The sequence below is a fragment of the Oncorhynchus clarkii genome, unplaced genomic scaffold (genome assembly GCF_045791955.1).
Source record: "Oncorhynchus clarkii lewisi isolate Uvic-CL-2024 unplaced genomic scaffold, UVic_Ocla_1.0 unplaced_contig_1101_pilon_pilon, whole genome shotgun sequence".
In the NCBI taxonomy this organism is placed as follows: Eukaryota; Metazoa; Chordata; class Actinopteri; order Salmoniformes; family Salmonidae; genus Oncorhynchus; species Oncorhynchus clarkii.
The window spans coordinates 27,134-46,873 of NW_027258103.1; the positions used below are offsets into that span (position 1 = coordinate 27,134).

General features: G+C 45.2%; 54 non-coding genes and 4 pseudogenes across 54 annotated transcripts; all 58 read left to right on the forward strand.

Moving 5' to 3' along the window:
* The first annotated feature begins 126 nt into the window (after positions 1-126).
* LOC139395403 (5S ribosomal RNA) lies at positions 127-245 on the forward strand. The gene has a single exon (XR_011630334.1). It is a non-coding gene; the product is annotated as a 5S ribosomal RNA (ribosomal RNA).
* Positions 246-505: 260 nt separating this feature from the next.
* On the forward strand, positions 506-624 carry LOC139395404 (5S ribosomal RNA). The gene has a single exon (XR_011630335.1). It is a non-coding gene; the product is annotated as a 5S ribosomal RNA (ribosomal RNA).
* A 177-nt stretch (positions 625-801) lies between these two features.
* LOC139395406 (5S ribosomal RNA) lies at positions 802-920 on the forward strand. Its single transcript, XR_011630337.1, has one exon. It is a non-coding gene; the product is annotated as a 5S ribosomal RNA (ribosomal RNA).
* A 260-nt stretch (positions 921-1,180) lies between these two features.
* LOC139395407 (5S ribosomal RNA) lies at positions 1,181-1,299 on the forward strand. Its single transcript, XR_011630338.1, has one exon. It is a non-coding gene; the product is annotated as a 5S ribosomal RNA (ribosomal RNA).
* A 177-nt stretch (positions 1,300-1,476) lies between these two features.
* LOC139395408 (5S ribosomal RNA) lies at positions 1,477-1,595 on the forward strand. Its single transcript, XR_011630339.1, has one exon. It is a non-coding gene; the product is annotated as a 5S ribosomal RNA (ribosomal RNA).
* A 260-nt stretch (positions 1,596-1,855) lies between these two features.
* Positions 1,856-1,974, forward strand: LOC139395409 (5S ribosomal RNA). The gene has a single exon (XR_011630340.1). It is a non-coding gene; the product is annotated as a 5S ribosomal RNA (ribosomal RNA).
* A 177-nt stretch (positions 1,975-2,151) lies between these two features.
* Positions 2,152-2,270, forward strand: LOC139395410 (5S ribosomal RNA). Its single transcript, XR_011630341.1, has one exon. It is a non-coding gene; the product is annotated as a 5S ribosomal RNA (ribosomal RNA).
* Positions 2,271-2,530: 260 nt separating this feature from the next.
* Positions 2,531-2,649, forward strand: LOC139395411 (5S ribosomal RNA). The gene has a single exon (XR_011630342.1). It is a non-coding gene; the product is annotated as a 5S ribosomal RNA (ribosomal RNA).
* A 260-nt stretch (positions 2,650-2,909) lies between these two features.
* Positions 2,910-3,028, forward strand: LOC139395412 (5S ribosomal RNA). The gene has a single exon (XR_011630343.1). It is a non-coding gene; the product is annotated as a 5S ribosomal RNA (ribosomal RNA).
* A 259-nt stretch (positions 3,029-3,287) lies between these two features.
* Positions 3,288-3,406, forward strand: LOC139395413 (5S ribosomal RNA). The gene has a single exon (XR_011630344.1). It is a non-coding gene; the product is annotated as a 5S ribosomal RNA (ribosomal RNA).
* Positions 3,407-3,664: 258 nt separating this feature from the next.
* Positions 3,665-3,783, forward strand: LOC139395414 (5S ribosomal RNA). Its single transcript, XR_011630345.1, has one exon. It is a non-coding gene; the product is annotated as a 5S ribosomal RNA (ribosomal RNA).
* Positions 3,784-4,043: 260 nt separating this feature from the next.
* On the forward strand, positions 4,044-4,162 carry LOC139395415 (5S ribosomal RNA). The gene has a single exon (XR_011630346.1). It is a non-coding gene; the product is annotated as a 5S ribosomal RNA (ribosomal RNA).
* Positions 4,163-4,409: 247 nt separating this feature from the next.
* LOC139395417 (5S ribosomal RNA) lies at positions 4,410-4,528 on the forward strand. The gene has a single exon (XR_011630348.1). It is a non-coding gene; the product is annotated as a 5S ribosomal RNA (ribosomal RNA).
* Positions 4,529-4,788: 260 nt separating this feature from the next.
* On the forward strand, positions 4,789-4,907 carry LOC139395418 (5S ribosomal RNA). Its single transcript, XR_011630349.1, has one exon. It is a non-coding gene; the product is annotated as a 5S ribosomal RNA (ribosomal RNA).
* Positions 4,908-5,084: 177 nt separating this feature from the next.
* LOC139395419 (5S ribosomal RNA) lies at positions 5,085-5,203 on the forward strand. Its single transcript, XR_011630350.1, has one exon. It is a non-coding gene; the product is annotated as a 5S ribosomal RNA (ribosomal RNA).
* Positions 5,204-5,463: 260 nt separating this feature from the next.
* On the forward strand, positions 5,464-5,582 carry LOC139395420 (5S ribosomal RNA). Its single transcript, XR_011630351.1, has one exon. It is a non-coding gene; the product is annotated as a 5S ribosomal RNA (ribosomal RNA).
* A 177-nt stretch (positions 5,583-5,759) lies between these two features.
* LOC139395421 (5S ribosomal RNA) lies at positions 5,760-5,878 on the forward strand. Its single transcript, XR_011630352.1, has one exon. It is a non-coding gene; the product is annotated as a 5S ribosomal RNA (ribosomal RNA).
* A 260-nt stretch (positions 5,879-6,138) lies between these two features.
* LOC139395422 (5S ribosomal RNA) lies at positions 6,139-6,257 on the forward strand. Its single transcript, XR_011630353.1, has one exon. It is a non-coding gene; the product is annotated as a 5S ribosomal RNA (ribosomal RNA).
* Positions 6,258-6,517: 260 nt separating this feature from the next.
* Positions 6,518-6,636, forward strand: LOC139395423 (5S ribosomal RNA). Its single transcript, XR_011630354.1, has one exon. It is a non-coding gene; the product is annotated as a 5S ribosomal RNA (ribosomal RNA).
* Positions 6,637-6,812: 176 nt separating this feature from the next.
* On the forward strand, positions 6,813-6,931 carry LOC139395424 (5S ribosomal RNA). Its single transcript, XR_011630355.1, has one exon. It is a non-coding gene; the product is annotated as a 5S ribosomal RNA (ribosomal RNA).
* A 260-nt stretch (positions 6,932-7,191) lies between these two features.
* Positions 7,192-7,310, forward strand: LOC139395425 (5S ribosomal RNA). The gene has a single exon (XR_011630356.1). It is a non-coding gene; the product is annotated as a 5S ribosomal RNA (ribosomal RNA).
* A 177-nt stretch (positions 7,311-7,487) lies between these two features.
* On the forward strand, positions 7,488-7,606 carry LOC139395426 (5S ribosomal RNA). Its single transcript, XR_011630357.1, has one exon. It is a non-coding gene; the product is annotated as a 5S ribosomal RNA (ribosomal RNA).
* Positions 7,607-7,783: 177 nt separating this feature from the next.
* LOC139395428 (5S ribosomal RNA) lies at positions 7,784-7,902 on the forward strand. Its single transcript, XR_011630359.1, has one exon. It is a non-coding gene; the product is annotated as a 5S ribosomal RNA (ribosomal RNA).
* Positions 7,903-8,162: 260 nt separating this feature from the next.
* Positions 8,163-8,281, forward strand: LOC139395620 (5S ribosomal RNA; annotated as a pseudogene).
* A 177-nt stretch (positions 8,282-8,458) lies between these two features.
* On the forward strand, positions 8,459-8,577 carry LOC139395429 (5S ribosomal RNA). The gene has a single exon (XR_011630360.1). It is a non-coding gene; the product is annotated as a 5S ribosomal RNA (ribosomal RNA).
* Positions 8,578-8,837: 260 nt separating this feature from the next.
* Positions 8,838-8,956, forward strand: LOC139395431 (5S ribosomal RNA). The gene has a single exon (XR_011630361.1). It is a non-coding gene; the product is annotated as a 5S ribosomal RNA (ribosomal RNA).
* A 177-nt stretch (positions 8,957-9,133) lies between these two features.
* LOC139395432 (5S ribosomal RNA) lies at positions 9,134-9,252 on the forward strand. The gene has a single exon (XR_011630362.1). It is a non-coding gene; the product is annotated as a 5S ribosomal RNA (ribosomal RNA).
* A 177-nt stretch (positions 9,253-9,429) lies between these two features.
* LOC139395433 (5S ribosomal RNA) lies at positions 9,430-9,548 on the forward strand. The gene has a single exon (XR_011630363.1). It is a non-coding gene; the product is annotated as a 5S ribosomal RNA (ribosomal RNA).
* Positions 9,549-9,808: 260 nt separating this feature from the next.
* Positions 9,809-9,927, forward strand: LOC139395434 (5S ribosomal RNA). The gene has a single exon (XR_011630364.1). It is a non-coding gene; the product is annotated as a 5S ribosomal RNA (ribosomal RNA).
* A 177-nt stretch (positions 9,928-10,104) lies between these two features.
* LOC139395435 (5S ribosomal RNA) lies at positions 10,105-10,223 on the forward strand. Its single transcript, XR_011630365.1, has one exon. It is a non-coding gene; the product is annotated as a 5S ribosomal RNA (ribosomal RNA).
* Positions 10,224-10,400: 177 nt separating this feature from the next.
* LOC139395436 (5S ribosomal RNA) lies at positions 10,401-10,519 on the forward strand. The gene has a single exon (XR_011630366.1). It is a non-coding gene; the product is annotated as a 5S ribosomal RNA (ribosomal RNA).
* A 177-nt stretch (positions 10,520-10,696) lies between these two features.
* Positions 10,697-10,815, forward strand: LOC139395437 (5S ribosomal RNA). Its single transcript, XR_011630367.1, has one exon. It is a non-coding gene; the product is annotated as a 5S ribosomal RNA (ribosomal RNA).
* Positions 10,816-11,075: 260 nt separating this feature from the next.
* Positions 11,076-11,194, forward strand: LOC139395438 (5S ribosomal RNA). Its single transcript, XR_011630368.1, has one exon. It is a non-coding gene; the product is annotated as a 5S ribosomal RNA (ribosomal RNA).
* Positions 11,195-11,371: 177 nt separating this feature from the next.
* Positions 11,372-11,490, forward strand: LOC139395440 (5S ribosomal RNA). The gene has a single exon (XR_011630370.1). It is a non-coding gene; the product is annotated as a 5S ribosomal RNA (ribosomal RNA).
* Positions 11,491-11,750: 260 nt separating this feature from the next.
* Positions 11,751-11,869, forward strand: LOC139395441 (5S ribosomal RNA). The gene has a single exon (XR_011630371.1). It is a non-coding gene; the product is annotated as a 5S ribosomal RNA (ribosomal RNA).
* A 257-nt stretch (positions 11,870-12,126) lies between these two features.
* LOC139395442 (5S ribosomal RNA) lies at positions 12,127-12,245 on the forward strand. The gene has a single exon (XR_011630372.1). It is a non-coding gene; the product is annotated as a 5S ribosomal RNA (ribosomal RNA).
* Positions 12,246-12,505: 260 nt separating this feature from the next.
* Positions 12,506-12,624, forward strand: LOC139395443 (5S ribosomal RNA). The gene has a single exon (XR_011630373.1). It is a non-coding gene; the product is annotated as a 5S ribosomal RNA (ribosomal RNA).
* A 177-nt stretch (positions 12,625-12,801) lies between these two features.
* Positions 12,802-12,917, forward strand: LOC139395623 (5S ribosomal RNA; annotated as a pseudogene).
* Positions 12,918-13,255: 338 nt separating this feature from the next.
* Positions 13,256-13,369, forward strand: LOC139395624 (5S ribosomal RNA; annotated as a pseudogene).
* A 177-nt stretch (positions 13,370-13,546) lies between these two features.
* LOC139395444 (5S ribosomal RNA) lies at positions 13,547-13,665 on the forward strand. The gene has a single exon (XR_011630374.1). It is a non-coding gene; the product is annotated as a 5S ribosomal RNA (ribosomal RNA).
* Positions 13,666-13,842: 177 nt separating this feature from the next.
* On the forward strand, positions 13,843-13,961 carry LOC139395445 (5S ribosomal RNA). Its single transcript, XR_011630375.1, has one exon. It is a non-coding gene; the product is annotated as a 5S ribosomal RNA (ribosomal RNA).
* A 260-nt stretch (positions 13,962-14,221) lies between these two features.
* LOC139395446 (5S ribosomal RNA) lies at positions 14,222-14,340 on the forward strand. The gene has a single exon (XR_011630376.1). It is a non-coding gene; the product is annotated as a 5S ribosomal RNA (ribosomal RNA).
* A 177-nt stretch (positions 14,341-14,517) lies between these two features.
* On the forward strand, positions 14,518-14,636 carry LOC139395447 (5S ribosomal RNA). The gene has a single exon (XR_011630377.1). It is a non-coding gene; the product is annotated as a 5S ribosomal RNA (ribosomal RNA).
* Positions 14,637-14,813: 177 nt separating this feature from the next.
* LOC139395617 (5S ribosomal RNA) lies at positions 14,814-14,931 on the forward strand (annotated as a pseudogene).
* A 177-nt stretch (positions 14,932-15,108) lies between these two features.
* On the forward strand, positions 15,109-15,227 carry LOC139395448 (5S ribosomal RNA). The gene has a single exon (XR_011630378.1). It is a non-coding gene; the product is annotated as a 5S ribosomal RNA (ribosomal RNA).
* A 260-nt stretch (positions 15,228-15,487) lies between these two features.
* Positions 15,488-15,606, forward strand: LOC139395449 (5S ribosomal RNA). The gene has a single exon (XR_011630379.1). It is a non-coding gene; the product is annotated as a 5S ribosomal RNA (ribosomal RNA).
* Positions 15,607-15,783: 177 nt separating this feature from the next.
* On the forward strand, positions 15,784-15,902 carry LOC139395451 (5S ribosomal RNA). Its single transcript, XR_011630381.1, has one exon. It is a non-coding gene; the product is annotated as a 5S ribosomal RNA (ribosomal RNA).
* Positions 15,903-16,160: 258 nt separating this feature from the next.
* Positions 16,161-16,279, forward strand: LOC139395452 (5S ribosomal RNA). Its single transcript, XR_011630382.1, has one exon. It is a non-coding gene; the product is annotated as a 5S ribosomal RNA (ribosomal RNA).
* Positions 16,280-16,456: 177 nt separating this feature from the next.
* LOC139395453 (5S ribosomal RNA) lies at positions 16,457-16,575 on the forward strand. Its single transcript, XR_011630383.1, has one exon. It is a non-coding gene; the product is annotated as a 5S ribosomal RNA (ribosomal RNA).
* A 177-nt stretch (positions 16,576-16,752) lies between these two features.
* Positions 16,753-16,871, forward strand: LOC139395454 (5S ribosomal RNA). Its single transcript, XR_011630384.1, has one exon. It is a non-coding gene; the product is annotated as a 5S ribosomal RNA (ribosomal RNA).
* A 260-nt stretch (positions 16,872-17,131) lies between these two features.
* On the forward strand, positions 17,132-17,250 carry LOC139395455 (5S ribosomal RNA). Its single transcript, XR_011630385.1, has one exon. It is a non-coding gene; the product is annotated as a 5S ribosomal RNA (ribosomal RNA).
* Positions 17,251-17,427: 177 nt separating this feature from the next.
* Positions 17,428-17,546, forward strand: LOC139395457 (5S ribosomal RNA). Its single transcript, XR_011630386.1, has one exon. It is a non-coding gene; the product is annotated as a 5S ribosomal RNA (ribosomal RNA).
* A 260-nt stretch (positions 17,547-17,806) lies between these two features.
* Positions 17,807-17,925, forward strand: LOC139395458 (5S ribosomal RNA). The gene has a single exon (XR_011630387.1). It is a non-coding gene; the product is annotated as a 5S ribosomal RNA (ribosomal RNA).
* Positions 17,926-18,102: 177 nt separating this feature from the next.
* On the forward strand, positions 18,103-18,221 carry LOC139395459 (5S ribosomal RNA). The gene has a single exon (XR_011630388.1). It is a non-coding gene; the product is annotated as a 5S ribosomal RNA (ribosomal RNA).
* Positions 18,222-18,398: 177 nt separating this feature from the next.
* On the forward strand, positions 18,399-18,517 carry LOC139395460 (5S ribosomal RNA). The gene has a single exon (XR_011630389.1). It is a non-coding gene; the product is annotated as a 5S ribosomal RNA (ribosomal RNA).
* Positions 18,518-18,694: 177 nt separating this feature from the next.
* On the forward strand, positions 18,695-18,813 carry LOC139395461 (5S ribosomal RNA). Its single transcript, XR_011630390.1, has one exon. It is a non-coding gene; the product is annotated as a 5S ribosomal RNA (ribosomal RNA).
* A 260-nt stretch (positions 18,814-19,073) lies between these two features.
* Positions 19,074-19,192, forward strand: LOC139395463 (5S ribosomal RNA). Its single transcript, XR_011630392.1, has one exon. It is a non-coding gene; the product is annotated as a 5S ribosomal RNA (ribosomal RNA).
* Positions 19,193-19,452: 260 nt separating this feature from the next.
* LOC139395464 (5S ribosomal RNA) lies at positions 19,453-19,571 on the forward strand. Its single transcript, XR_011630393.1, has one exon. It is a non-coding gene; the product is annotated as a 5S ribosomal RNA (ribosomal RNA).
* The last annotated feature ends 169 nt before the right edge of the window (positions 19,572-19,740 follow it).

Genomic DNA, 19,740 nt, shown 5'->3' on the forward strand with positions numbered 1-19,740 from the left:
TTATGGCTACAGTATATGCAATTTCTTCTTTTTGAGTGACACAAAGATGCATCTAAATGGTGAAAATGCAACAGCTGTTAATCAGGCTCACTTTGACTTTACATAGTGCACCAAGAGATAGTTTTCGCTTACGGCCACACCGGCCTGAGTACGCCTGATCTCGTCCGATCTCGGAAGCTAAGCAGGGTCGGGCCTGGTTAGTACTTGGATGGGAGACCGCCTGGGAATACCAGGTGCTGTAAGCTTTTTGTCACTGCCTTGTGGAATTTCAACTCTTTGTCCGTTTTTTCCCACAAGGCTGAAATATGTGCCCTCGCTTTGAAATAAGTAAGCAAAGTTAGTTTGTATTTCATCCAACAATCTGTACCACAAATTATGGCTACAGTATATGCAATTTCTTCCACTTTTTGAGTGACACAAAGATGCTTATCTAAATGGTGAAAATGCAACAGCTGTTAATCAGGCTCACTTTGACTTTACATAGTGCACCAAGAGATAGTTTCTCGCTTACGGCCACACCGGCCTGAGTACGCCTGATCTCGTCCGATCTCGGAAGCTAAGCAGGGTCGGGCCTGGTTAGTACTTGGATGGGAGACCGCCTGGGAATACCAGGTGCTGTAAGCTTTTTGTCACTGCCTTGTGGAATTTCAACTCTTTGTCCGTTTTTTCCCACAAGGCTGAAATATGTGCCCTCGCTTTGAAATAAGTAAGCAAGGTTAGTTTGTATTTCATCCAACAATCTGTACCACAAATTATGGCTACAGTATATGCAATTTCATCCACTTTTTGAGGTTGCCTCTCGCTTACGGCCACACCGGCCTGAGTACGCCTGATCTCGTCCGATCTCGGAAGCTAAGCAGGGTCGGGCCTGGTTAGTACTTGGATGGGAGACCGCCTGGGAATACCAGGTGCTGTAAGCTTTTTGTCACTGCCTTGTGGAATTTCAACTCTTTGTCCGTTTTTTCCCACAAGGCTGAAATATGTGCCCTCGCTTTGAAATAAGTAAGCAAGGTTAGTTTGTATTTCATCCAACAATCTGTGCTACAAATTATGGCTACAGTATATGCAATTTCTTCCACTTTTTGAGTGACACAAAGATGCTTATCTAAATGGTGAAAATGCAACAGCTGTTAATCAGGCTCACTTTGACTTTACATAGTGCACCAAGAGATAGTTTCTCGCTTACGGCCACACCGGCCTGAGTACGCCTGATCTCGTCCGATCTCGGAAGCTAAGCAGGGTCGGGCCTGGTTAGTACTTGGATGGGAGACCGCCTGGGAATACCAGGTGCTGTAAGCTTTTTGTCACTGCCTTGTGGAATTTCAACTCTTTGTCCGTTTTTTCCCACAAGGCTGAAATATGTGCCCTCGCTTTGAAATAAGTAAGCAAGGTTAGTTTGTATTTCATCCAACAATCTGTACCACAAATTATGGCTACAGTATATGCAATTTCATCCACTTTTTGAGATTGCCTTTCGCTTACGGCCACACCGGCCTGAGTACGCCTGATCTCGTCCGATCTCGGAAGCTAAGCAGGGTCGGGCCTGGTTAGTACTTGGATGGGAGACCGCCTGGGAATACCAGGTGCTGTAAGCTTTTTGTCACTGCCTTGTGGAATTTCAACTCTTTGTCCGTTTTTTCCCACAAGGCTGAAATATGTGCCCTCGCTTTGAAATAAGTAAGCAAGGTTAGTTTGTATTTCATCCAACAATCTGTGCTACAAATTATGGCTACAGTATATGCAATTTCTTCCACTTTTTGAGTGACACAAAGATGCTTATCTAAATGGTGAAAATGCAACAGCTGTTAATCAGGCTCACTTTGACTTTACATAGTGCACCAAGAGATAGTTTCTCGCTTACGGCCACACCGGCCTGAGTACGCCTGATCTCGTCCGATCTCGGAAGCTAAGCAGGGTCGGGCCTGGTTAGTACTTGGATGGGAGACCGCCTGGGAATACCAGGTGCTGTAAGCTTTTTGTCACTGCCTTGTGGAATTTCAACTCTTTGTCCGTTTTTTCCCACAAGGCTGAAATATGTGCCCTCGCTTTGAAATAAGTAAGCAAGGTTAGTTTGTATTTCATCCAACAATCTGTACCACAAATTATGGCTACAGTATATGCAATTTCATCCACTTTTTGAGATTGCCTTTCGCTTACGGCCACACCGGCCTGAGTACGCCTGATCTCGTCCGATCTCGGAAGCTAAGCAGGGTCGGGCCTGGTTAGTACTTGGATGGGAGACCGCCTGGGAATACCAGGTGCTGTAAGCTTTTTGTCACTGCCTTGTGGAATTTCAACTCTTTGTCCGTTTTTTCCCACAAGGCTGAAATATGTGCCCTCGCTTTGAAATAAGTAAGCAAGGTTAGTTTGTATTTCATCCAACAATCTGTGCTACAAATTATGGCTACAGTATATGCAATTTCTTCCACTTTTTGAGTGACACAAAGATGCTTATCTAAATGGTGAAAATGCAACAGCTGTTAATCAGGCTCACTTTGACTTTACATAGTGCACCAAGAGATAGTTTCTCGCTTACGGCCACACCGGCCTGAGTACGCCTGATCTCGTCCGATCTCGGAAGCTAAGCAGGGTCGGGCCTGGTTAGTACTTGGATGGGAGACCGCCTGGGAATACCAGGTGCTGTAAGCTTTTTGTCACTGCCTTGTGGAATTTCAACTCTTTGTCCGTTTTTTCCCACAAGGCTGAAATATGTGCCCTCGCTTTGAAATAAGTAAGCAAGGTTAGTTTGTATTTCATCCAACAATCTGTGCTACAAATTATGGCTACAGTATATGCAATTTCTTCCACTTTTTGAGTGACACAAAGATGCTTATCTAAATGGTGAAAATGCAACAGCTGTTAATCAGGCTCACTTTGACTTTACATAGTGCACCAAGAGATAGTTTCTCGCTTACGGCCACACCGGCCTGAGTACGCCTGATCTCGTCCGATCTCGGAAGCTAAGCAGGGTCGGGCCTGGTTAGTACTTGGATGGGAGACCGCCTGGGAATACCAGGTGCTGTAAGCTTTTTGTCACTGCCTTGTGGAATTTCAACTCTTTGTCCGTTTTTTCCCACAAGGCTGAAATATGTGCCCTCGCTTTGAAATAAGTAAGCAAGGTTAGTTTGTATTTCATCCAACAATCTGTGCTACAAATTATGGCTACAGTATATGCAATTTCTTCCACTTTTTGAGTGACACAAAGATGCTTATCTAAATGGTGAAAATGCAACAGCTGTTAATCAGGCTCACTTGACTTTACATAGTGCACCAAGAGATAGTTTCTCGCTTACGGCCACACCGGCCTGAGTACGCCTGATCTCGTCCGATCTCGGAAGCTAAGCAGGGTCGGGCCTGGTTAGTACTTGGATGGGAGACCGCCTGGGAATACCAGGTGCTGTAAGCTTTTTGTCACTGCCTTGTGGAATTTCAACTCTTTGTCCGTTTTTTCCCACAAGGCTGAAATATGTGCCCTCGCTTTGAAATAAGTAAGCAAGGTTAGTTTGTATTTCATCCAACAATCTGTGCTACAAATTATGGCTACAGTATATGCAATTTCTTCCACTTTTTGAGTGACACAAAGATGCATCTAAATGGTGAAAATGCAACAGCTGTTAATCAGGCTCACTTTGACTTTACATAGTGCACCAAGAGATAGTTTCTCGCTTACGGCCACACCGGCCTGAGTACGCCTGATCTCGTCCGATCTCGGAAGCTAAGCAGGGTCGGGCCTGGTTAGTACTTGGATGGGAGACCGCCTGGGAATACCAGGTGCTGTAAGCTTTTTGTCACTGCCTTGTGGAATTTCAACTCTTTGTCCGTTTTTTCCCACAAGGCTGAAATATGTGCCCTCGCTTTGAAATAAGTAAGCAAGGTTAGTTTGTATTTCATCCAACAATCTGTGCTACAAATTATGGCTACAGTATATGCAATTTCTTCCACTTTTTGAGTGACACAAAGATGCTTATCTAAATGGTGAAAATGCAACAGCTGTTAATCAGGCTCACTTTGACTTTACATAGTGCACCAAGAGATAGTTTCTCGCTTACGGCCACACCGGCCTGAGTACGCCTGATCTCGTCCGATCTCGGAAGCTAAGCAGGGTCGGGCCTGGTTAGTACTTGGATGGGAGACCGCCTGGGAATACCAGGTGCTGTAAGCTTTTTGTCACTGCCTTGTGGAATTTCAACTCTTTGTCCGTTTTTTCCCACAAGGCTGAAATATGTGCCCTCGCTTTGAAATAAGTAAGCAAGGTTAGTTTGTATTTCATCCAACAATCTGTACCACAAATTATGGCTACAGTATATGCAATTTTTCCACTTTTTGAGTGACACAAAGATGCTTATCTAAATGGTGAAAATGCAACAGCTTTAATCAGGCTCACTTTGACTTTACATAGTGCACCTTTCGCTTACGGCCACACCGGCCTGAGTACGCCTGATCTCGTCCGATCTCGGAAGCTAAGCAGGGTCGGGCCTGGTTAGTACTTGGATGGGAGACCGCCTGGGAATACCAGGTGCTGTAAGCTTTTTGTCACTGCCTTGTGGAATTTCAACTCTTTGTCCGTTTTTTCCCACAAGGCTGAAATATGTGCCCTCGCTTTGAAATAAGTAAGCAAGGTTAGTTTGTATTTCATCCAACAATCTGTGCTACAAATTATGGCTACAGTATATGCAATTTCTTCCACTTTTTGAGTGACACAAAGATGCTTATCTAAATGGTGAAAATGCAACAGCTGTTAATCAGGCTCACTTTGACTTTACATAGTGCACCAAGAGATAGTTTCTCGCTTACGGCCACACCGGCCTGAGTACGCCTGATCTCGTCCGATCTCGGAAGCTAAGCAGGGTCGGGCCTGGTTAGTACTTGGATGGGAGACCGCCTGGGAATACCAGGTGCTGTAAGCTTTTTGTCACTGCCTTGTGGAATTTCAACTCTTTGTCCGTTTTTTCCCACAAGGCTGAAATATGTGCCCTCGCTTTGAAATAAGTAAGCAAGGTTAGTTTGTATTTCATCCAACAATCTGTACCACAAATTATGGCTACAGTATATGCAATTTCATCCACTTTTTGAGATTGCCTTTCGCTTACGGCCACACCGGCCTGAGTACGCCTGATCTCGTCCGATCTCGGAAGCTAAGCAGGGTCGGGCCTGGTTAGTACTTGGATGGGAGACCGCCTGGGAATACCAGGTGCTGTAAGCTTTTTGTCACTGCCTTGTGGAATTTCAACTCTTTGTCCGTTTTTTCCCACAAGGCTGAAATATGTGCCCTCGCTTTGAAATAAGTAAGCAAGGTTAGTTTGTATTTCATCCAACAATCTGTGCTACAAATTATGGCTACAGTATATGCAATTTCTTCCACTTTTTGAGTGACACAAAGATGCTTATCTAAATGGTGAAAATGCAACAGCTGTTAATCAGGCTCACTTTGACTTTACATAGTGCACCAAGAGATAGTTTCTCGCTTACGGCCACACCGGCCTGAGTACGCCTGATCTCGTCCGATCTCGGAAGCTAAGCAGGGTCGGGCCTGGTTAGTACTTGGATGGGAGACCGCCTGGGAATACCAGGTGCTGTAAGCTTTTTGTCACTGCCTTGTGGAATTTCAACTCTTTGTCCGTTTTTTCCCACAAGGCTGAAATATGTGCCCTCGCTTTGAAATAAGTAAGCAAGGTTAGTTTGTATTTCATCCAACAATCTGTACCACAAATTATGGCTACAGTATATGCAATTTCATCCACTTTTTGAGATTGCCTTTCGCTTACGGCCACACCGGCCTGAGTACGCCTGATCTCGTCCGATCTCGGAAGCTAAGCAGGGTCGGGCCTGGTTAGTACTTGGATGGGAGACCGCCTGGGAATACCAGGTGCTGTAAGCTTTTTGTCACTGCCTTGTGGAATTTCAACTCTTTGTCCGTTTTTTCCCACAAGGCTGAAATATGTGCCCTCGCTTTGAAATAAGTAAGCAAGGTTAGTTTGTATTTCATCCAACAATCTGTGCTACAAATTATGGCTACAGTATATGCAATTTCTTCCACTTTTTGAGTGACACAAAGATGCTTATCTAAATGGTGAAAATGCAACAGCTGTTAATCAGGCTCACTTTGACTTTACATAGTGCACCAAGAGATAGTTTCTCGCTTACGGCCACACCGGCCTGAGTACGCCTGATCTCGTCCGATCTCGGAAGCTAAGCAGGGTCGGGCCTGGTTAGTACTTGGATGGGAGACCGCCTGGGAATACCAGGTGCTGTAAGCTTTTTGTCACTGCCTTGTGGAATTTCAACTCTTTGTCCGTTTTTTCCCACAAGGCTGAAATATGTGCCCTCGCTTTGAAATAAGTAAGCAAGGTTAGTTTGTATTTCATCCAACAATCTGTACCACAAATTATGGCTACAGTATATGCAATTTCATCCACTTTTTGAGTGACACAAAGATGCTTATCTAAATGGTGAAAATGCAACAGCTGTTAATCAGGCTCACTTTGACTTTACATAGTGCACCAAGAGATAGTTTCTCGCTTACGGCCACACCGGCCTGAGTACGCCTGATCTCGTCCGATCTCGGAAGCTAAGCAGGGTCGGGCCTGGTTAGTACTTGGATGGGAGACCGCCTGGGAATACCAGGTGCTGTAAGCTTTTTGTCACTGCCTTGTGGAATTTCAACTCTTTGTCCGTTTTTTCCCACAAGGCTGAAATATGTGCCCTCGCTTTGAAATAAGTAAGCAAGGTTAGTTTGTATTCATCCAACAATCTGTACCACAAATTATGGCTACAGTATATGCAATTTCATCCACTTTTTGAGATTGCCTTTCGCTTACGGCCACACCGGCCTGAGTACGCCTGATCTCGTCCGATCTCGGAAGCTAAGCAGGGTCGGGCCTGGTTAGTACTTGGATGGGAGACCGCCTGGGAATACCAGGTGCTGTAAGCTTTTTGTCACTGCCTTGTGGAATTTCAACTCTTTGTCCGTTTTTTCCCACAAGGCTGAAATATGTGCCCTCGCTTTGAAATAAGTAAGCAAGGTTAGTTTGTATTTCATCCAACAATCTGTGCTACAAATTATGGCTACAGTATATGCAATTTCTTCCACTTTTTGAGTGACACAAAGATGCTTATCTAAATGGTGAAAATGCAACAGCTGTTAATCAGGCTCACTTTGACTTTACATAGTGCACCAAGAGATAGTTTCTCGCTTACGGCCACACCGGCCTGAGTACGCCTGATCTCGTCCGATCTCGGAAGCTAAGCAGGGTCGGGCCTGGTTAGTACTTGGATGGGAGACCGCCTGGGAATACCAGGTGCTGTAAGCTTTTTGTCACTGCCTTGTGGAATTTCAACTCTTTGTCCGTTTTTTCCCACAAGGCTGAAATATGTGCCCTCGCTTTGAAATAAGTAAGCAAGGTTAGTTTGTATTTCATCCAACAATCTGTACCACAAATTATGGCTACAGTATATGCAATTTCATCCACTTTTTGAGATTGCCTTTCGCTTACGGCCACACCGGCCTGAGTACGCCTGATCTCGTCCGATCTCGGAAGCTAAGCAGGGTCGGGCCTGGTTAGTACTTGGATGGGAGACCGCCTGGGAATACCAGGTGCTGTAAGCTTTTTGTCACTGCCTTGTGGAATTTCAACTCTTTGTCCGTTTTTTCCCACAAGGCTGAAATATGTGCCCTCGCTTTGAAATAAGTAAGCAAGGTTAGTTTGTATTTCATCCAACAATCTGTACCACAAATTATGGCTACAGTATATGCAATTTCATCCACTTTTTGAGATTGCCTTTCGCTTACGGCCACACCGGCCTGAGTACGCCTGATCTCGTCCGATCTCGGAAGCTAAGCAGGGTCGGGCCTGGTTAGTACTTGGATGGGAGACCGCCTGGGAATACCAGGTGCTGTAAGCTTTTTGTCACTGCCTTGTGGAATTTCAACTCTTTGTCCGTTTTTTCCCACAAGGCTGAAATATGTGCCCTCGCTTTGAAATAAGTAAGCAAGGTTAGTTTGTATTTCATCCAACAATCTGTGCTACAAATTATGGCTACAGTATATGCAATTTCTTCCACTTTTTGAGTGACACAAAGATGCTTATCTAAATGGTGAAAATGCAACAGCTGTTAATCAGGCTCACTTTGACTTTACATAGTGCACCAAGAGATAGTTTCTCGCTTACGGCCACACCGGCCTGAGTACGCCTGATCTCGTCCGATCTCGGAAGCTAAGCAGGGTCGGGCCTGGTTAGTTATTGGATGGGAGACCGCCTGGGAATACCAGGTGCTGTAAGCTTTTTGTCACTGCCTTGTGGAATTTCAACTCTTTGTCCGTTTTTTCCCACAAGGCTGAAATATGTGCCCTCGCTTTGAAATAAGTAAGCAAGGTTAGTTTGTATTTCATCCAACAATCTGTACCACAAATTATGGCTACAGTATATGCAATTTCATCCACTTTTTGAGATTGCCTTTCGCTTACGGCCACACCGGCCTGAGTACGCCTGATCTCGTCCGATCTCGGAAGCTAAGCAGGGTCGGGCCTGGTTAGTACTTGGATGGGAGACCGCCTGGGAATACCAGGTGCTGTAAGCTTTTTGTCACTGCCTTGTGGAATTTCAACTCTTTGTCCGTTTTTTCCCACAAGGCTGAAATATGTGCCCTCGCTTTGAAATAAGTAAGCAAGGTTAGTTTGTATTTCATCCAACAATCTGTGCTACAAATTATGGCTACAGTATATGCAATTTCTTCCACTTTTTGAGTGACACAAAGATGCTTATCTAAATGGTGAAAATGCAACAGCTGTTAATCAGGCTCACTTTGACTTTACATAGTGCACCAAGAGATAGTTTCTCGCTTACGGCCACACCGGCCTGAGTACGCCTGATCTCGTCCGATCTCGGAAGCTAAGCAGGGTCGGGCCTGGTTAGTACTTGGATGGGAGACCGCCTGGGAATACCAGGTGCTGTAAGCTTTTTGTCACTGCCTTGTGGAATTTCAACTCTTTGTCCGTTTTTTCCCACAAGGCTGAAATATGTGCCCTCGCTTTGAAATAAGTAAGCAAGGTTAGTTTGTATTTCATCCAACAATCTGTACCACAAATTATGGCTACAGTATATGCAATTTCATCCACTTTTTGAGATTGCCTTTCGCTTACGGCCACACCGGCCTGAGTACGCCTGATCTCGTCCGATCTCGGAAGCTAAGCAGGGTCGGGCCTGGTTAGTACTTGGATGGGAGACCGCCTGGGAATACCAGGTGCTGTAAGCTTTTTGTCACTGCCTTGTGGAATTTCAACTCTTTGTCCGTTTTTTCCCACAAGGCTGAAATATGTGCCCTCGCTTTGAAATAAGTAAGCAAGGTTAGTTTGTATTTCATCCAACAATCTGTACCACAAATTATGGCTACAGTATATGCAATTTCATCCACTTTTTGAGATTGCCTTTCGCTTACGGCCACACCGGCCTGAGTACGCCTGATCTCGTCCGATCTCGGAAGCTAAGCAGGGTCGGGCCTGGTTAGTACTTGGATGGGAGACCGCCTGGGAATACCAGGTGCTGTAAGCTTTTTGTCACTGCCTTGTGGAATTTCAACTCTTTGTCCGTTTTTTCCCACAAGGCTGAAATATGTGCCCTCGCTTTGAAATAAGTAAGCAAGGTTAGTTTGTATTTCATCCAACAATCTGTGCTACAAATTATGGCTACAGTATATGCAATTTCTTCCACTTTTTGAGTGACACAAAGATGCTTATCTAAATGGTGAAAATGCAACAGCTGTTAATCAGGCTCACTTTGACTTTACATAGTGCACCAAGAGATAGTTTCTCGCTTACGGCCACACCGGCCTGAGTACGCCTGATCTCGTCCGATCTCGGAAGCTAAGCAGGGTCGGGCCTGGTTAGTACTTGGATGGGAGACCGCCTGGGAATACCAGGTGCTGTAAGCTTTTTGTCACTGCCTTGTGGAATTTCAACTCTTTGTCCGTTTTTTCCCACAAGGCTGAAATATGTGCCCTCGCTTTGAAATAAGTAAGCAAGGTTAGTTTGTATTTCATCCAACAATCTGTACCACAAATTATGGCTACAGTATATGCAATTTCATCCACTTTTTGAGATTGCCTTTCGCTTACGGCCACACCGGCCTGAGTACGCCTGATCTCGTCCGATCTCGGAAGCTAAGCAGGGTCGGGCCTGGTTAGTACTTGGATGGGAGACCGCCTGGGAATACCAGGTGCTGTAAGCTTTTTGTCACTGCCTTGTGGAATTTCAACTCTTTGTCCGTTTTTTCCCACAAGGCTGAAATATGTGCCCTCGCTTTGAAATAAGTAAGCAAGGTTAGTTTGTATTTCATCCAACAATCTGTACCACAAATTATGGCTACAGTATATGCAATTTCATCCACTTTTTGAGATTGCCTTTCGCTTACGGCCACACCGGCCTGAGTACGCCTGATCTCGTCCGATCTCGGAAGCTAAGCAGGGTCGGGCCTGGTTAGTACTTGGATGGGAGACCGCCTGGGAATACCAGGTGCTGTAAGCTTTTTGTCACTGCCTTGTGGAATTTCAACTCTTTGTCCGTTTTTTCCCACAAGGCTGAAATATGTGCCCTCGCTTTGAAATAAGTAAGCAAGGTTAGTTTGTATTTCATCCAACAATCTGTACCACAAATTATGGCTACAGTATATGCAATTTCATCCACTTTTTGAGATTGCCTTTCGCTTACGGCCACACCGGCCTGAGTACGCCTGATCTCGTCCGATCTCGGAAGCTAAGCAGGGTCGGGCCTGGTTAGTACTTGGATGGGAGACCGCCTGGGAATACCAGGTGCTGTAAGCTTTTTGTCACTGCCTTGTGGAATTTCAACTCTTTGTCCGTTTTTTCCCACAAGGCTGAAATATGTGCCCTCGCTTTGAAATAAGTAAGCAAGGTTAGTTTGTATTTCATCCAACAATCTGTGCTACAAATTATGGCTACAGTATATGCAATTTCTTCCACTTTTTGAGTGACACAAAGATGCTTATCTAAATGGTGAAAATGCAACAGCTGTTAATCAGGCTCACTTTGACTTTACATAGTGCACCAAGAGATAGTTTCTCGCTTACGGCCACACCGGCCTGAGTACGCCTGATCTCGTCCGATCTCGGAAGCTAAGCAGGGTCGGGCCTGGTTAGTACTTGGATGGGAGACCGCCTGGGAATACCAGGTGCTGTAAGCTTTTTGTCACTGCCTTGTGGAATTTCAACTCTTTGTCCGTTTTTTCCCACAAGGCTGAAATATGTGCCCTCGCTTTGAAATAAGTAAGCAAGGTTAGTTTGTATTTCATCCAACAATCTGTACCACAAATTATGGCTACAGTATATGCAATTTCATCCACTTTTTGAGATTGCCTTTCGCTTACGGCCACACCGGCCTGAGTACGCCTGATCTCGTCCGATCTCGGAAGCTAAGCAGGGTCGGGCCTGGTTAGTACTTGGATGGGAGACCGCCTGGGAATACCAGGTGCTGTAAGCTTTTTGTCACTGCCTTGTGGAATTTCAACTCTTTGTCCGTTTTTTCCCACAAGGCTGAAATATGTGCCCTCGCTTTGAAATAAGTAAGCAAGGTTAGTTTGTATTTCATCCAACAATCTGTGCTACAAATTATGGCTACAGTATATGCAATTTCTTCCACTTTTTGAGTGACACAAAGATGCTTATCTAAATGGTGAAAATGCAACAGCTGTTAATCAGGCTCACTTTGACTTTACATAGTGCACCAAGAGATAGTTTCTCGCTTACGGCCACACCGGCCTGAGTACGCCTGATCTCGTCCGATCTCGGAAGCTAAGCAGGGTCGGGCCTGGTTAGTACTTGGATGGGAGACCGCCTGGGAATACCAGGTGCTGTAAGCTTTTTGTCACTGCCTTGTGGAATTTCAACTCTTTGTCCGTTTTTTCCCACAAGGCTGAAATATGTGCCCTCGCTTTGAAATAAGTAAGCAAGGTTAGTTTGTATTTCATCCAACAATCTGTACCACAAATTATGGCTACAGTATATGCAATTTCTTCCACTTTTTGAGTGACACAAAGATGCATCTAAATGGTGAAAATGCAACAGCTGTTAATCAGGCTCACTTTGACTTTACATAGTGCACCAAGAGATAGTTTTCGCTTACGGCCACACCGGCCTGAGTACGCCTGATCTCGTCCGATCTCGGAAGCTAAGCAGGGTCGGGCCTGGTTAGTACTTGGATGGGAGACCGCCTGGGAATACCAGGTGCTGTAAGCTTTTTGTCACTGCCTTGTGGAATTTCAACTCTTTGTCCGTTTTTTCCCACAAGGCTGAAATATGTGCCCTCGCTTTGAAATAAGTAAGCAAGGTTAGTTTGTATTTCATCCAACAATCTGTGCTACAAATTATGGCTACAGTATATGCAATTTCTTCCACTTTTTGAGTGACACAAAGATGCTTATCTAAATGGTGAAAATGCAACAGCTGTTAATCAGGCTCACTTTGACTTTACATAGTGCACCAAGAGATAGTTTCTCGCTTACGGCCACACCGGCCTGAGTACGCCTGATCTCGTCCGATCTCGGAAGCTAAGCAGGGTCGGGCCTGGTTAGTACTTGGATGGGAGACCGCCTGGGAATACCAGGTGCTGTAAGCTTTTTGTCACTGCCTTGTGGAATTTCAACTCTTTGTCCGTTTTTTCCCACAAGGCTGAAATATGTGCCCTCGCTTTGAAATAAGTAAGCAAGGTTAGTTTGTATTTCATCCAACAATCTGTACCACAAATTATGGCTACAGTATATGCAATTTCATCCACTTTTTGAGATTGCCTTTCGCTTACGGCCACACCGGCCTGAGTACGCCTGATCTCGTCCGATCTCGGAAGCTAAGCAGGGTCGGGCCTGGTTAGTACTTGGATGGGAGGCCTGGGAATACCAGGTGCTGTAAGCTTTTTGTCACTGCCTTGTGGAATTTCAACTCTTTGTCCGTTTTTTCCCACAAGGCTGAAATATGTGCCCTCGCTTTGAAATAAGTAAGCAAGGTTAGTTTGTATTTCATCCAACAATCTGTGCACAAATTATGGCTACAGTATATGCAATTTCATCCACTTTTTGATCTCGTCCGCTTACGGCCACACCGGCAGGTGCTGAGTACTGCCTTGTGGAATTTCAATCTCCCACAAGGCTGAAATATGTGCCCTCTTTGAAATAAGTAAGCAAGGTTAGTTTGATCCAACAATCTGTACCACAAATTATGGCTACAGTATAGCAGGGTCGGGCCTGGTTAGTACTTACGGCCACACCGGCCTGAGTACGCCTGATCTCGTCCGATCTCGGAAGCTAAGCAGGGTCGGGCCTGGTTAGTACTGGGAGACCGCCTGGGAATACCAGGTGCTGTAAGCTTTTTGTCACTGCCTTGTGGAATTTCAACTCTTTGTCCGTTTTTTCCCACAAGGCTGAAATATGTGCCCTCGCTTTGAAATAAGTAAGCAAGGTTAGTTTGTATTTCATCCAACAATCTGTACCACAAATTATGGCTACAGTATATGCAATTTCATCCACTTTTTGAGATTGCCTTTCGCTTACGGCCACACCGGCCTGAGTACGCCTGATCTCGTCCGATCTCGGAAGCTAAGCAGGGTCGGGCCTGGTTAGTACTTGGATGGGAGACCGCCTGGGAATACCAGGTGCTGTAAGCTTTTTGTCACTGCCTTGTGGAATTTCAACTCTTTGTCCGTTTTTTCCCACAAGGCTGAAATATGTGCCCTCGCTTTGAAATAAGTAAGCAAGGTTAGTTTGTATTTCATCCAACAATCTGTACCACAAATTATGGCTACAGTATATGCAATTTCATCCACTTTTTGAGATTGCCTTTCGCTTACGGCCACACCGGCCTGAGTACGCCTGATCTCGTCCGATCTCGGAAGCTAAGCAGGGTCGGGCCTGGTTAGTACTTGGATGGGAGACCGCCTGGGAATACCAGGTGCTGTAAGCTTTTTGTCACTGCCTTGTGGAATTTCAACTCTTTGTCCGTTTTTTCCCACAAGGCTGAAATATGTGCCCTCGCTTTGAAATAAGTAAGCAAGGTTAGTTTGTATTTCATCCAACAATCTGTGCTACAAATTATGGCTACAGTATATGCAATTTCTTCCACTTTTTGAGTGACACAAAGATGCTTATCTAAATGGTGAAAATGCAACAGCTGTTAATCAGGCTCACTTTGACTTTACATAGTGCACCAAGAGATAGTTTCTCGCTTACGGCCACACCGGCCTGAGTACGCCTGATCTCGTCCGATCTCGGAAGCTAAGCAGGGTCGGGCCTGGTTAGTACTTGGATGGGAGACCGCCTGGGAATACCAGGTGCTGTAAGCTTTTTGTCACTGCCTTGTGGAATTTCAACTCTTTGTCCGTTTTTTCCCACAAGGCTGAAATATGTGCCCTCGCTTTGAAATAAGTAAGCAAGGTTAGTTTGTATTTCATCCAACAATCTGTACCACAAATTATGGCTACAGTATATGCAATTTCATCCACTTTTTGAGATTGCCTTTCGCTTACGGCCACACCGGCCTGAGTACGCCTGATCTCGTCCGATCTCGGAAGCTAAGCAGGGTCGGGCCTGGTTAGTACTTGGATGGGAGACCGCCTGGGAATACCAGGTGCTGTAAGCTTTTTGTCACTGCCTTGTGGAATTTCAACTCTTTGTCCGTTTTTTCCCACAAGGCTGAAATATGTGCCCTCGCTTTGAAATAAGTAAGCAAGGTTAGTTTGTATTTCATCCAACAATCTGTACCACAAATTATGGCTACAGTATATGCAATTTCATCCACTTTTTGAGATTGCCTTTCGCTTACGGCCACACCGGCCTGAGTACGCCTGATCTCGTCCGATCTCGGAAGCTAAGCAGGGTCGGGCCTGGTTAGTATTGGATGGGAGACCGCCTGGGAATACCAGGTGCTGTAAGCTTTTTGTCACTGCCTTGTGGAATTTCAACTCTTTGTCCGTTTTTTCCCACAAGGCTGAAATATGTGCCCTCGCTTTGAAATAAGTAAGCAAGGTTAGTTTGTATTTCATCCAACAATCTGTACCACAAATTATGGCTACAGTATATGCAATTTCATCCACTTTTTGAGATTGCCTTTCGCTTACGGCCACACCGGCCTGAGTACGCCTGATCTCGTCCGATCTCGGAAGCTAAGCAGGGTCGGGCCTGGTTAGTACTTGGATGGGAGACCGCCTGGGAATACCAGGTGCTGTAAGCTTTTTGTCACTGCCTTGTGGAATTTCAACTCTTTGTCCGTTTTTTCCCACAAGGCTGAAATATGTGCCCTCGCTTTGAAATAAGTAAGCAAGGTTAGTTTGTATTTCATCCAACAATCTGTGCTACAAATTATGGCTACAGTATATGCAATTTCTTCCACTTTTTGAGTGACACAAAGATGCTTATCTAAATGGTGAAAATGCAACAGCTGTTAATCAGGCTCACTTTGACTTTACATAGTGCACCAAGAGATAGTTTCTCGCTTACGGCCACACCGGCCTGAGTACGCCTGATCTCGTCCGATCTCGGAAGCTAAGCAGGGTCGGGCCTGGTTAGTACTTGGATGGGAGACCGCCTGGGAATACCAGGTGCTGTAAGCTTTTTGTCACTGCCTTGTGGAATTTCAACTCTTTGTCCGTTTTTTCCCACAAGGCTGAAATATGTGCCCTCGCTTTGAAATAAGTAAGCAAGGTTAGTTTGTATTTCATCCAACAATCTGTACCACAAATTATGGCTACAGTATATGCAATTTCATCCACTTTTTGAGATTGCCTTTCGCTTACGGCCACACCGGCCTGAGTACGCCTGATCTCGTCCGATCTCGGAAGCTAAGCAGGGTCGGGCCTGGTTAGTACTTGGATGGGAGACCGCCTGGGAATACCAGGTGCTGTAAGCTTTTTGTCACTGCCTTGTGGAATTTCAACTCTTTGTCCGTTTTTTCCCACAAGGCTGAAATATGTGCCCTCGCTTTGAAATAAGTAAGCAAGGTTAGTTTGTATTTCATCCAACAATCTGTGCTACAAATTATGGCTACAGTATATGCAATTTCTTCCACTTTTTGAGTGACACAAAGATGCTTATCTAAATGGTGAAAATGCAACAGCTGTTAATCAGGCTCACTTTGACTTTACATAGTGCACCAAGAGATAGTTTCGCTTACGGCCACACCGGCCTGAGTACGCCTGATCTCGTCCGATCTCGGAAGCTAAGCAGGGTCGGGCCTGGTTAGTACTTGGATGGGAGACCGCCTGGGAATACCAGGTGCTGTAAGCTTTTTGTCACTGCCTTGTGGAATTTCAACTCTTTGTCCGTTTTTTCCCACAAGGCTGAAATATGTGCCCTCGCTTTGAAATAAGTAAGCAAGGTTAGTTTGTATTTCATCCAACAATCTGTACCACAAATTATGGCTACAGTATATGCAATTTCATCCACTTTTTGAGATTGCCTTTCGCTTACGGCCACACCGGCCTGAGTACGCCTGATCTCGTCCGATCTCGGAAGCTAAGCAGGGTCGGGCCTGGTTAGTACTTGGATGGGAGACCGCCTGGGAATACCAGGTGCTGTAAGCTTTTTGTCACTGCCTTGTGGAATTTCAACTCTTTGTCCGTTTTTTCCCACAAGGCTGAAATATGTGCCCTCGCTTTGAAATAAGTAAGCAAGGTTAGTTTGTATTTCATCCAACAATCTGTACCACAAATTATGGCTACAGTATATGCAATTTCATCCACTTTTTGAGATTGCCTTTCGCTTACGGCCACACCGGCCTGAGTACGCCTGATCTCGTCCGATCTCGGAAGCTAAGCAGGGTCGGGCCTGGTTAGTACTTGGATGGGAGACCGCCTGGGAATACCAGGTGCTGTAAGCTTTTTGTCACTGCCTTGTGGAATTTCAACTCTTTGTCCGTTTTTTCCCACAAGGCTGAAATATGTGCCCTCGCTTTGAAATAAGTAAGCAAGGTTAGTTTGTATTTCATCCAACAATCTGTGCTACAAATTATGGCTACAGTATATGCAATTTCTTCCACTTTTTGAGTGACACAAAGATGCTTATCTAAATGGTGAAAATGCAACAGCTGTTAATCAGGCTCACTTTGACTTTACATAGTGCACCAAGAGATAGTTTCTCGCTTACGGCCACACCGGCCTGAGTACGCCTGATCTCGTCCGATCTCGGAAGCTAAGCAGGGTCGGGCCTGGTTAGTACTTGGATGGGAGACCGCCTGGGAATACCAGGTGCTGTAAGCTTTTTGTCACTGCCTTGTGGAATTTCAACTCTTTGTCCGTTTTTTCCCACAAGGCTGAAATATGTGCCCTCGCTTTGAAATAAGTAAGCAAGGTTAGTTTGTATTTCATCCAACAATCTGTACCACAAATTATGGCTACAGTATATGCAATTTCATCCACTTTTTGAGATTGCCTTTCGCTTACGGCCACACCGGCCTGAGTACGCCTGATCTCGTCCGATCTCGGAAGCTAAGCAGGGTCGGGCCTGGTTAGTACTTGGATGGGAGACCGCCTGGGAATACCAGGTGCTGTAAGCTTTTTGTCACTGCCTTGTGGAATTTCAACTCTTTGTCCGTTTTTTCCCACAAGGCTGAAATATGTGCCCTCGCTTTGAAATAAGTAAGCAAGGTTAGTTTGTATTTCATCCAACAATCTGTGCTACAAATTATGGCTACAGTATATGCAATTTCTTCCACTTTTTGAGTGACACAAAGATGCTTATCTAAATGGTGAAAATGCAACAGCTGTTAATCAGGCTCACTTTGACTTTACATAGTGCACCAAGAGATAGTTTCTCGCTTACGGCCACACCGGCCTGAGTACGCCTGATCTCGTCCGATCTCGGAAGCTAAGCAGGGTCGGGCCTGGTTAGTACTTGGATGGGAGACCGCCTGGGAATACCAGGTGCTGTAAGCTTTTTGTCACTGCCTTGTGGAATTTCAACTCTTTGTCCGTTTTTTCCCACAAGGCTGAAATATGTGCCCTCGCTTTGAAATAAGTAAGCAAGGTTAGTTTGTATTTCATCCAACAATCTGTGCTACAAATTATGGCTACAGTATATGCAATTTCATCCACTTTTTGAGATTGCCTTTCGCTTACGGCCACACCGGCCTGAGTACGCCTGATCTCGTCCGATCTCGGAAGCTAAGCAGGGTCGGGCCTGGTTAGTACTTGGATGGGAGACCGCCTGGGAATACCAGGTGCTGTAAGCTTTTTGTCACTGCCTTGTGGAATTTCAACTCTTTGTCCGTTTTTTCCCACAAGGCTGAAATATGTGCCCTCGCTTTGAAATAAGTAAGCAAGGTTAGTTTGTATTTCATCCAACAATCTGTGCTACAAATTATGGCTACAGTATATGCAATTTCATCCACTTTTTGAGATTGCCTTTCGCTTACGGCCACACCGGCCTGAGTACGCCTGATCTCGTCCGATCTCGGAAGCTAAGCAGGGTCGGGCCTGGTTAGTACTTGGATGGGAGACCGCCTGGGAATACCAGGTGCTGTAAGCTTTTTGTCACTGCCTTGTGGAATTTCAACTCTTTGTCCGTTTTTTCCCACAAGGCTGAAATATGTGCCCTCGCTTTGAAATAAGTAAGCAAGGTTAGTTTGTATTTCATCCAACAATCTGTGCTACAAATTATGGCTACAGTATATGCAATTTCATCCACTTTTTGAGATTGCCTTTCGCTTACGGCCACACCGGCCTGAGTACGCCTGATCTCGTCCGATCTCGGAAGCTAAGCAGGGTCGGGCCTGGTTAGTACTTGGATGGGAGACCGCCTGGGAATACCAGGTGCTGTAAGCTTTTTGTCACTGCCTTGTGGAATTTCAACTCTTTGTCCGTTTTTTCCCACAAGGCTGAAATATGTGCCCTCGCTTTGAAATAAGTAAGCAAGGTTAGTTTGTATTTCATCCAACAATCTGTGCTACAAATTATGGCTACAGTATATGCAATTTCTTCCACTTTTTGAGTGACACAAAGATGCTTATCTAAATGGTGAAAATGCAACAGCTGTTAATCAGGCTCACTTTGACTTTACATAGTGCACCAAGAGATAGTTTCTCGCTTACGGCCACACCGGCCTGAGTACGCCTGATCTCGTCCGATCTCGGAAGCTAAGCAGGGTCGGGCCTGGTTAGTACTTGGATGGGAGACCGCCTGGGAATACCAGGTGCTGTAAGCTTTTTGTCACTGCCTTGTGGAATTTCAACTCTTTGTCCGTTTTTTCCCACAAGGCTGAAATATGTGCCCTCGCTTTGAAATAAGTAAGCAAGGTTAGTTTGTATTTCATCCAACAATCTGTGCTACAAATTATGGCTACAGTATATGCAATTTCTTCCACTTTTTGAGTGACACAAAGATGCTTATCTAAATGGTGAAAATGCAACAGCTGTTAATCAGGCTCACTTTGACTTTACATAGTGCACCAAGAGATAGTTTCTCGCTTACGGCCACACCGGCCTGAGTACGCCTGATCTCGTCCGATCTCGGAAGCTAAGCAGGGTCGGGCCTGGTTAGTACTTGGATGGGAGACCGCCTGGGAATACCAGGTGCTGTAAGCTTTTTGTCACTGCCTTGTGGAATTTCAACTCTTTGTCCGTTTTTTCCCACAAGGCTGAAATATGTGCCCTCGCTTTGAAATAAGTAAGCAAGGTTAGTTTGTATTTCATCCAACAATCTGTACCACAAATTATGGCTACAGTATATGCAATTTCATCCACTTTTTGAGAT